Here is an 8,950-nt window from a genome sequence, read left to right as displayed (position 1 = left end):
TCTCTTGGGACGTTGTGATCTACCAGAGACTTCTTAAATATTATTTCTCTATACGACACAATTTCCCAAGATAGATTATATTATATAGGGTATTTCATCCGGCCCGGAGGATTTATTAGGCTTAATATTTTGCATCAAACTTTCTATTCTATAATATTAAATTTTAATTTTGGGCATCGGTTGACTGGCAGGATTTTGTAAGCTATCGAAGGCATTCGTTAAGACATTGCTAAAGACGTTTTGAAACAAGGACTTTAATAAGTTAGCCTTTTCCAAACTGCTGGTAACTCTTTCGCCTTTATTATTTTTGAGTGAAAAAACAGTTTATCTATTTCTCCGAACGTCTCTGACTTAAGACCAAAATGCTTTCGGATTATTTTTCACATTTTCCACTAAAATTTTCCTTTTCAAAACGATTAATCCCTTCCAAAAATCCTGCTTGGCATTCGTATCTTGTACGTAGGGAGTTGTAAGTGACTTCAATTCTTTCGTCGCTAGTTATATTATCCCTAATATTTTTCATTTTGGCATGACATAGGCTTTGATGTGCAAATGCTTTTCTAATATCCGCGTTGTGACATCTAGATTCCATGTTATATTTTATAAATTTACTGGGAATGAACCTGTTAACTGCTGAACGCGTGATATCAAGGATACCAAGTCATTTCAGTACTTTTTGATTCACTTTATCTGCACCATCCGATTAGGCCCGCATAAGAGCATACCTACACCTACGTAAGTTACAATTTTTGACGCACATTGTATTTATGGAATGAAGAAGTCAGTGTGTTTTTCCACTGTTCTTAAACATTGTGTTCTTCATTCCATGAACATGAACATACACAAAGTTGAGCCAGAAACCATCGAATGCCCAGTGAATTCTCTGACCTTCATGTCGCGTCGTGACGTCGAGACATGATGAAGGTCGATGTCGCGATTATTGATTATTTATGGTGCATATTAACCATGAAGGTATTAAAATATACATATTTTAATATTTAAATTTTTTTCATGAAATTAACACTTCTGAATGTGTTGGCGCAGATGTGATCTCGTGATTTTGATGATCGCAGGTCAAGATTCCACTATTCTTTAATTTTATTGAACACTGATGCACGTTGCAAAGCAATAATTTTCTTTGCACATATCACAACCAATATTCATTTACATTCGTTTTAATTGAATTCAAATTGGAATGTTGAGACTTAATGTGGACCGGTACGACATAGGTACAGGTACTTGCTCACAGTTCTCGCTTGTACAAAAATAAAAGATAAATTTCAACCGCATACACTCCCCCTGTTTATTAGAATTATGCTATTATCTGTTTCATTGCATTATGCTCTGTTTAATTATGTCATTCTCTGTTCGTGTTAATTACGTCATTCTGCTTCCGTGATGATATAGCTGGAAAATACATTCAAGGAAAACGTGGTCACAACTTGACCTAAATAGCATGTTATTATTTTACTAATGCTTCCACGAGATTCTCTTAATTAAGAGAATAACAATAGGAGGAGTCTAAATGCAGGAGTCATCTTTCCTCCTGTGGCACATGTCCAGATGCATAAGGGTTACGGTTGTTATATAACGTTTTCCACTCAATTGAAGTGGCTAGACGGTTTTTTTTAAAGATATGTGTTAAATATTTCCCATTCGTTAAAGTTCGTGTTATCTCTCTTGCAAGAGGAAAGCTTTTCTTAAAACTTTTATTTTTTCATTCATACAAAAATCATTTTTACTTAATCCATGATTACCACCACTTGGACGGAGGCAATTTTGGTTCTATTTCATTTTATTAAGGAAGAAATCACGGGTATGTTCCCTTTTCTTATTAGAAACTTAGTCTAACTATTGTAATGATGGTAAAAATAAATATTTAAATATATATTATATATTAGAAAATATACAAAATATAAGTGTTGAGAAACTGGAATCATAAATTTAATGTTTTTTTTCAATTGTTTAAGATGCAAGACGGTACGTGTATAAATAGATTTACCTGCCCTCTTTATTTTGGGGTTACGAAAAAATATTATATTATACATATAAGTGTAAATAAAAATTTCGAGAAAATTTGTCAAACGATAGAATTCATATGGACTCATAGATATATGGACTAATGCCTCGAAGGTGTTTATTGCTCTCTATGGGTAGCAGTACATTATCATAAGCTAGCATTTAAACTTCCAAAACCATCTTGGTAATACTGTTGCCTTCAAGTTACGACAGGTATCTGAACGTATCATTTCAAAATATACCCTGAAGGCATAGAATGACAGATAATAGCAAATATGTTTCCCATGCAAAAAGCGCATCTTTTGATTATTTCCTTTGCAAAAATATGGCAATCTTCAACGGTAATTTCCCACTGAACTGACGGAAGGATTCTTTTGCAAAAGGTTTCACCACAATTCTGTTCCCTGTCACCCTTCCTTTTCCTCAGGTTTTCGGCGAGGAAGTATTCAGAAAGCAATTTTAACTCCTCCTTCCAGGCCTCCGAAGTAATATTCGTTCATCTTTTTCCCCGGGTCTTCAACAAAGTCTTTTTGAAGAGAGAAAAGCTTTCATCGTCTTTACGAAAAACGAAAGCGAATAACACAATGGCTTATTGAGAATGAGGAGAAAGAATTTTTACCCCTTTGCTTACAACTGCTAATTTTATCTCTTTGTCTCAAAGTCGAATCCTTTTGTGCCGTCCCACTCCTATTATGTCTCTCTCCGTTTCTCGTTTCGTCCACCATCTTCAAGTTCGCATCTATTCCTCGTTCTGCTACTCCTCCCGCAACGCGAGTGTACAAAGCGTTTTGTCCTAAACGATTTAGCCATAGTATTACTCCGTGTGCCCTGCGTTTATATACACCAATGTTTCACTTTTGATTGAGAAAAACTGAAATAAATGTAATGAGCCTTTGAACAACGTAAACAGTCGTCTCAAGAAATAATCATTATATTTTTCACGCACTGAAAACCTTTTTCCTTGCAACTTAAAGCCATTGTCTTGTTTCACTCGTCCTTAAAGGATCATTATCGACAACGTGGAAACGAATTCATTCTCAGAATAAAAATTTAACGCATTCTTTGGTGGTAAAAAATTTTGATTCGATAAAAGTTAAAAATAAAGTCATATTTACTCGTATATATTCATAAACATTAGAAAATGATTAGACTGTTACGATGCGCATAAAAAGTGAAGAAAGTCAGTGAAGTACAACAAAAACGTAACAAGCCGTTAGAAACTCCATGCTGACTGAGAAGCTCTATTGTATGATTCCATGTTAACTCAGAAACTTGCTAAAGTAACTTTTTGCGAATTGAAATTTAGTATTTACTTTGTGAGTAGATAGAAACGTGTTCATTAGGTATTTTTCCATATTCTCCCTGATAATTAGATAGTAGGTTTCATTTTGATTTTACGCGTAAGATTTCAGCTTACATCCATAGCATGATATCATTTTGCTTATAGTGCTTAATGATTAAAAGGTTTTTTTTCAAATATTTAATATTTCCAGTTCCTGCATTTTAAACTTGCGCCAAAACTATAAACTTTATATTCTCATAGATGAGACGATAGTTTTAAATATGAAATTAAAAAAGCAAGTCAGATCCTTAATAATAATACTAATCGCTTAATAATACTATGATAAATAGGTAAAAAACCACTTTTGGGGCGGCTGATGTAACAAGCCTGGTAATTTAGGCCGTTAATATTCCTCTCTGATAGATTTAAGCAGCCTCCTACTCCTGAGAATGCCTTATGCTTTGTGAATAATTTCTATCAAAGAAAGACTTATATGAGTACATTGCTACCAGATGAAACGGTTACATTATTCTTCAAGGTTATTCATACCCTCGTAGGGTGAAAAGCGACGCGTCTATGTCTCATGCTCTTAATCCGTTCCAATCAGTGTCTTCAGTCAATACTCAGATAAAATTGTCAACTAGCATAACTAATACTGCAGAATTGTATTTCCGTGGTGGCATTTCTTAATTCCAAGCGTGCTGGCAATTAAAAATAGATTCGAAAAATATAACTGTATTCAAAAAGTAAGGTATGGCATATTTGACACCGTTTAAGATGTAATCACGCAAGGACGTTTCTTAATAGCGGAACGCTAGCTGAAAAAGTGGCGCATCAGTACAAATTATGTCGGTGCGAGTTAAAATTAAGGACTTTTAAAGAATAAGTTAACAGACTGCCTATGGAAGTTGACTATTATATATTTATGGCTTTAGGTAGATGATACTTTGAATGTTATGAAAATAGAGCTGCACTATTAGTAGTAGTAGTATTTAGGGGAGGCGATCGACAGCTGAGGTCATTTGCGCCATAGGCGATGGACAGGAAAGGATGAAGGGTGGAGAGAAACCCGGCGTCGGCATTAGCCTACTCTTAACGAAAGGCGCAGTTTAACGTCCCATCCGACGGACGGCGTACTCACTCAAAGTGCCCTCAACAAAGCACCTCAAGTAGGGATCGAGATACCTCTGAAAAATATTCAACACCGCCGAGATTTGAACCCGGGCCCTCTGGGTGGGCCCGGGTTATGTATGAAAGCCCCATAATATATAAGCCAGTATGTTAGCCCCCGCACCATCTCGATCCCCGCTACACTATTGTTTTTAATAAAATAACATAAGTTATTGTGAGCTTTTAAAAATAAAACCATATTAAGGCATAAGGTATTGAACGTTTAAATGAAAACCACTATAACGATTATGAATTCACGGCAACCAATTCAAAAGCATGTTGAATAATTTCATATTTTAATTCATCACAGATTATTATGTTAAAGATGAGTTTGATTCATCATTGCACGCCAAAAATTACAAGAAATAATCAATTAATTTACCTTACAAAGCACAAATTGAGTAGCTTCAGGCGTGATGTAATGGATGTCGAACATAATGAATAACTGATCGTAGCACTTATCCACTGGAGAAATATTTCTCTGAACGACCGTAGCTCGATGTAATGCATTTAAATCTGGTCTTAAAATAAAACATTAATGAAATTGAAAAGTGCTACGATTATTCATTCATTACCTCACAAAGTGTAGAAATATTTTGTTTGAAAAATTTCTTTTCTTTATTCTCATATCCATGTAACTAAAATTTTAATTTTAACGGATGATTACAAAGTTGGCGAGCAGGAATAATTGGAACTCTTTCTAAATACGGATACCAGTAGATCAGCAAACACACAAATAAAATTTCCAGTATTTTAAATTATAAAATACTGGAAATATTTTGAATACACCAAACATGTCCTTTACATAGCTGTAACCCATATTACGTTATTCGTTCATGTCATCGTTGAAAATGGGAAAGAAATTAGGAACCAACATAAATTTCAGATTTTCTCGGTTTATTTAAAGTTTACTGATATATAATGAAAAAATGTTAGCACAATTAATTTGGAACAAAATAAAATGAAAACTTCTATAGTCGTAATAAGTTAGCACCGTTCGTCCCACAGTGAAAACAAAATTTTTGTGGTTAGTGGGAAAAGAAATTCCACGACAGTGAGCGACCACAACCTCTTAACCAGAACACCCTACTGTAGTAGTTTTCGGGAATGTTACTTCCTCGCCAGTAACCAACTTTTACTTTGTTAACTTACGAGGCCATAGAGCTCAAGTTCTCAAGATTTTAAATTAATTTGGCGGCTGATTATTTTTCTTCGAAATGGATTAAGGGCTAGAAAGTTATTATGTAAGTTCCTCGCAAGCATTAATTTTGCTATTTCGAGTGATAACTTATTTCATATATTTTCGAAGGAAATGGGCACGTCCAATTAATTTGGAGCAAATACAAGAAGCCAAGTTCTACATAATGTAGAGCATGCTCCGTAACTATCCATAGAAGTTGTTCCTATACTGGAAGGATGTCTGTTTTTCAAATCCTTTGAAGGGTTCTTGAAAAATCCGGGTTTGGATAAACTTAAGGAAAATAAACACAAAAGACTTTCAATGGAGAGACATTTTTGGCCAATTCAAGTAAAAGACAACAAAGGTGTGGGCGTCTTAAATCCTTAATTTTGGTCAACCGTTCAGTATCTCTTCGAATAACTGACGTTTCTCTGAAAAAGTAGGAATTTTTCTTCCCCTGTTTTGCAGTTAGGACGATGAGTGATGGGAAAAAGCATTCAGAATGTTAGGAACATAATAACCCTGGAATATAGAAGACCAAGAGCGTGCTTCACTTGCACGCTATTGGTCCACTATTTCTCAGGTAGTTATGCTCCCAACATTCTAAATGCTTTTTCAAGCCATAAACACCCCTAAAACTTGCTTCAAAGAAATCATCCAAGAGAAAGCATGTTACTATGCGTCGCGCAATCATAGTGTGCGCTAGGCCATGTATGACCCAACGCAAAACCCCCACAAACCCCGTCAAAAACGCAATGCCCCCACTCAATGATTGACATGCGGCGTGGAAATGTTGATCTTTCGCGACAATCCGGCCGTCCCGCCGTATTGTGTGAGCCTTGCTTAATTTGACCCCATGTGTTCAGTTTTATTCTGTGCGACCCGTCCTTGACTGTCGATTACTCACTGCTGTGCGACCTTAACTGTAAGCAACGTAAATGGAAAAAAATATTCTCTAACACTTTTAACCACTATTATTGAAATACGGTAATAAGAAATATAATAAAAAAACCACTTACCTTAAAAAGTTCCCCATCGCCCCTCTGTTGAAGCTATTACGAATGCATAATACCTCAGGTTTACATCGTGATATACGGCAATCGTTCTGGGCTTTCTGCTAATGCAGTTACCAACGAACTCATTTAACATACGATGTACATCGTAATGTGTGCATTTTCTTCGACATAAACTGCATTATACTGTTGTAAATGTATTCGAAATGCCATAGTACTATCTCAATTTTTCAATAAATTTCAGTTATGAAGTGTTTTAGTGTTTAAGTTACTTCTCAGTAAGTAAGCACAATTCGTTGTTTCTCAGGGAACTAAATAAATTCGATTCAGCATTAATCATCTGTTAGAATACTGACACATTTCATTATATTTATAAAAGTATTACCCACGATCCATATGCTGACGTCACAGCGATAAATGTTCAAATATAGACGTTGTAAAATGATAAATAAATTCTTTCTTAATTAAAGAAATTTATGAATATTCTCCGAATGGTGAAAAATTCACAAAAATACATCAGTACATACCACTAATTGGAGTTACATTTTGGATAATTTATAACACTAAATAATTTGAATGCTTTTTCAGTGGAAAAAATGTTAAGAATTGGACAATTTACGTTAATGTTAGAGTTACCCATCCGATTTGAGAAATTACAAATATATTTTTCTTTGTTTTTCTCTGTAACCTTTCTACTTCCGAGCAAATTCATATGTCAGCTAAAGGACGACATGAGGCTCGGTGAGTTTATGCCATTCCTTAATTGTATGTAACTAATATACTCAAACAAAGTTAAAAAAAATCGAATCCTATTTCACCCCGCCAATTTCACTGTTTTTGAAGGGAGCTGAGCCTGTGCCATTTCGCAAGAATTAATCGTGATTTAGGAGTATAGTTATTACTGAGTAATGGCTATTCTCTTGAAGCTGAGAAGTTGATCTCACCTGTAACTAATTCATGTTTTCTAGCAGTTGGGCAGTGACGTACTTTCGTGAACACGATGTGGCACGCATATTTAAAATACTGTCGTAAAAGGGATTGGAATATTATAATCACATGCACAAATGTTTTACAAGGACGCTGAACCAATTCTCGTATGATACATCATTGGGATATAAAGCTGAAATATTAGATGATATGATTAAAGTCTTATCTCCTGGACTATTAATCAATTAATGTCACTTGTGTGTTCCTTTCTTTTGTGTACGATCTCTGTAGGAAAAAAAATTCAAAGTAGAGCCACTAATTTTTGGAATTTTTTCTTATCAGTAAATAAATTTCATTGGAAAGTAATTAAATTTTTCTTACTTTCTAACGATATGATAGCAACTAATTCTTTGAAGCTACAAAAATTTCAATCAACTTATTCTAGAATCAATGAAAGCCGGGACACACTTCTATAGCACATGAGTAACATGCCGCGACACAGTTAACTAAATAAAAACCATGTCATTATTTACAAATGCACCAGCACGAAATGTATTTTTCGAAGAAGTGTTGATCGCCCCGACTAATCGCTTATCCGAAAATAACATTCGTCAAATTTTCTCAACCTTTAACTTCCTCGTTCTCTCGGATTTCCATTTCCATCCTACCATTTTTGCTAATCGATTACAGTTTCATGTTAATAATTTAATTCATTGTAGTCATGTGTAAGAAAAGTGCCCAGATACGGCTCCCTCAGGGTTAACTGTGCTGCGTTTTCAACTGGGATATGCGAAAGTTTTCACAATTAAACTGCTCCATTCAGGGTATTGCTGATACCTATCTCCCATTTTTGCACAAAAAAAGAATGGAGTATGTTGTCCTTGCATTTAGCGGAACTTATGACTAATATTTTCATGATATTCTCTGTGCTTGTATTGCTGATTTTATTACTAGCAAATATAATAGTTGCTAAAACTGTGTTGGACCGTATGTTACGCAAGATTAAGTGAGGTAACATTCAATTGTGGCTAAATTTTATCCTAGAAAAACTGAAATCAACAATTCAGACCACTTGTCTCCATCTAAATAGGAATATAGGATTTCTTATAATTTCCATGACTTTTTCTCTGGCCCACCACGTAACAGCATAGATCTAACTAATTATGACTTCCTCATCTATCATCTCTTAAAGCACGGATTTTTTTATTGAGGCACGGGGAATTTTTCTCCTGGAAAGGTATTTTATCCCCGTTAAATTCGCTCTGGCCGAATTTTTTCCGTCACTTAAAGTAAAATACAAATTTATTTAATAGGAGATATTGTTAATGATAGTTGGAGTGATTATTTATACGTTACATC

The sequence above is a fragment of the Hetaerina americana genome, unplaced genomic scaffold (assembly GCF_022747635.1).
Source record: "Hetaerina americana unplaced genomic scaffold, ioHetAmer1.1.p SCAF_6, whole genome shotgun sequence".
NCBI lineage: Eukaryota > Metazoa > Arthropoda > Insecta > Odonata > Calopterygidae > Hetaerina > Hetaerina americana.
This window is presented reverse-complemented; position numbering follows the sequence as displayed.